This window comes from Coregonus clupeaformis, unplaced genomic scaffold (assembly GCF_020615455.1).
Source record: "Coregonus clupeaformis isolate EN_2021a unplaced genomic scaffold, ASM2061545v1 scaf6814, whole genome shotgun sequence".
In the NCBI taxonomy this organism is placed as follows: Eukaryota; Metazoa; Chordata; class Actinopteri; order Salmoniformes; family Salmonidae; genus Coregonus; species Coregonus clupeaformis.
In genome coordinates, this window is record NW_025540268.1 from 4,776 (window position 1) to 8,256 (window position 3,481).

At 43.0% G+C, this 3,481-nt stretch overlaps 1 pseudogene; it reads left to right on the forward strand.

The window, feature by feature from the left end:
* Positions 1–1,614: 1,614 nt before the first annotated feature.
* LOC123491044 lies at positions 1,615–2,208 on the forward strand (annotated as a pseudogene).
* The last annotated feature ends 1,273 nt before the right edge of the window (positions 2,209–3,481 follow it).

Here is a 3,481-nt window from a genome sequence, read left to right on the forward strand (position 1 = left end):
ACAGTTAAGAATACAATGTTCGTTCTCTGCAATAGCTGTAGATGCATTTGCTTGGATGAAACAGTTGACCACTCTTACGGTAGCCATAAACAGCTTGTCAGAGGTTTTATGTAGATTAATAAATAACACATCTTACACGGACATCCCTGCATCTGTCAGGCAACATTGCCACTCTGAGTATCCCAAACTGCACCGCCTCTAATGGATCTATTTATGAGATCCCAAGTTTCTATAGTCTTCAAGATATTGTCTTGACTTTCCGTCATCTGAAGACCATAGGTAGAAGTGTGTTGTGAAGGTTTTAAAAACAGTTAATCTCTTAGCATGCCTCTAAATGATGTACTGCAGATGCAATGACTGCAGTCGGGTGTCAGCAAAGTGGAATGATTTGAATTCTGTCAGGAGCATGGTAACTTAGACAATTTAAGACAGACTCTATCAACTCTCAACTTCTTATGTTTCCTTGACTACAGACCATATCAACTTCTCAATGTCTGCTATTCAAAAGTTTTCAACAAATATTTATTGATCTGAGCTTTATCCATGTCTTGAGGAATCTCCAGAGTTTGTCTGATCAGAATTGTTCTTTGGACAATACTAGATTCACATCCCCTTTGTAAAACTCAACCTAGTCCTATTTTGTGGTTAAAATTATTCTCATTGGTTTACAATAATATTTTTTGCATACATCATAGCCAGTTCTGTTGCATGAAAAACCTGGAAGAACTGTACTTGAAATACAATCGAATCTCCACCATCGCCTAAGGTATCTGCTTATACAAGAGCTTATTTTACAATGCAGTTGCGACAATGCTTGGTTTCATAACTGGGCAAAACAGAATCGACAAGTTCACGTCATGTTTTGGTACTGTACATTTGAGGGATTAAGTTGCAAAGATGAGCATGGCAGAACTTCCTCAAATACGCCCAAATGCATTGTTCTGCAGACGGGGATTCATTTGTTTGTCTCACCTCTCTGGGCCTCCTCGACGTTGGGAATTCATTTTGTTTGTCTACCACACCTCTCTGGGCCTCCTGCGGACGCAGGATTAATTTTGTTTGTCGCCACCTCTCTGGGCCTCCTATGGACCACAGGATTCATTTTGTTTGTCGCCACCCTCTCTGGGCCTCCTGCAGATGCAGGATTCATTTTCATTTAGTCGCCAACCTCTCTGGGCCTCCTGGGACCAAGGATTATTTTGTTTGTCACCACCTCTTGGCTCCTGCGGACACAGGATTAATTTTGTTTGTCGCCAACTCTCCTGGGCCTCCTGTGGACACAGGGGATTAATTTTGTTTGTCCACCTCTCTTGGACCTCCCTGGACACAGGATTCATTTTGTTTGTCGCCACCTCTCTGGGCCTCCCGCGGACACAGGATTCATTTTGTTTGTCGCCACCTCTCTGGGCCTCTCTTTCTGGATACAGGATTCATTTTGTTTGTCGCCACCTTCATGGGCCTCCTCTGGACAAGGATTATTTTGTTTGTCACTACCTCTCTGGGCCTCCCTGCGGACACAGGATTAATTTTGTTTGTCGCCACCTCTCTGGGCCTCCTGCGGACACAGATTCATTTTGTTTGTCGCCACCCTCTCTGGGCCTCCCTCTGACACAGGATTCATTTTGTTTGTCGCCACCTCTCTGGGCCTCCTGGCTTCATGCTGGCCAATCTGCTGGCTCTATTCTACATCACTCGCGGCTGGTTGGAGGAGGTCGTGTTTCGAACAACAAGGGACGGTACCGTACTGCGCCTTTGTGTCCTACAGCGAAAGTCGAACACTGTGTGGTGGAGGAGCTTCTGCCCAACATGGAACAACGTCCGTGCCCTTTCCGCGTTTGTGTCTGCACAGCAGAGACTTCCAGCTGGGGGAAGGATATCGTGGACCAATATCAAAGTCTCTACAGCAGCCACCGAACCACCTGCTTGGTCAGCCGCCACTACCTCCGCAGCAACTGCTGCTCTTTGGAGATGAAGCTGGCCACTGACCAGCTGCTGGTGGAGGACAGGGACATCCTCATCCTGGTCTTCTTGGAGGACATCCCTCCTCGCATCAGCTGTCCGCCCACCACAGGCTGGCCAGACTGATGAAGACCAGGACCTACCTGGACTGGCCAGGAAGAGCTAGAACAATATCCAGCATTTTGGGACCGACTTCGGCTACGCTGGTGCCAAAACAAGGCCATTGACATGGTTACGTCTCAAAACTAAGGTCCAACTTTTATGAATGTGATTTTAACTAGCTAGTGAAATATATCCGGCGCTCCTATACAAAAGCCAAAAACAGTCAAAGATGACTGCCAAACTCATAGAATGTTTTAATCTTTACTCAAATCATTATTCAGTGTGCTATATATACAAATTTATTTGTTGTATATTGTTACCTTATGTTCTGTAGATTATGTCAGTTTCAAATATCTCTAACTAAATACTTTGAGATGAGTTTCCAGTGATGATCATTTTCTGTTGGTAACACTTTCAACCTGCCCTTTTGACATATGAATGACAGTGTATAAGTGCATCATAAAACATCATAACGCGTCTTCAGCGGTGCATCTCAATTGTCCAAAGGACCTTCCTGTAGCATCTCTCCTTAATCTGCAATGATCTGAAAACTCGGAGACGTGTGGTGGTTCGAAGAGCAAGCCACTTTAGACTATTGAGATACACTCTTAAACTAGAGTACCTTTGTTACATCACCCCCTAAAGTTCTATATCTTAGACGACTTAGACTAGCTTTCATGCCCTGTAAGTGTTCTCCCGCAACATGAAGAGGAAGCACGGAGTTCAGAGGTGTAATGACTGTATAAATACATATATAATAACTGATTATTACTTACCCCTGTCACCTCCGCTTTTGGTTCTCAGACAATGTCATTTTGAATTGTATTAAAGCTATAACATGATTAATTTGATGTCAACATATAGCATAATTATCTCTCTTTAGAGACCTTTTGTGTTGATATTGCACATTATCTTTGAGCCAGCATTGGGTGTAGTCTCTCAAATGAACAGTTGAGGGCAGGCTTGTACCATAGGCTTGAAATCCACTCACTGATTTCTGAGGGGAATACAGTGAGCTCCGAAAGTATTGGGACAGTGACACATTTTTTGTTGTTTTGGCTCTGTACTCCAGCACTTTGGAGGAAATTATACAATGAATACGAGGTTAAAGTGCAGACTTTCAGCTTTAATTTGAGGGTATTTTATCCATATCGGGTGAACCGTTTAGAAATTACAGCACTTTTTTGCATATAGTCCCCCCATTTTAGGAGACCAGAAATTCACTTACAGTGGGGAGAACAAGTATTTGATACACTGCCGATTTTGCAGGTTTTCCTACTTACAAAGCATGTAGAGGTCTGTATTTTTATCATAATACACTTCAACTGTGAGAGACGGAATCTGAAATAAAAATCCAGAAAATCACATTTTATGATTTTAAAGTAATTCGGATAATACTGAATGAATCGTGAATAATGAT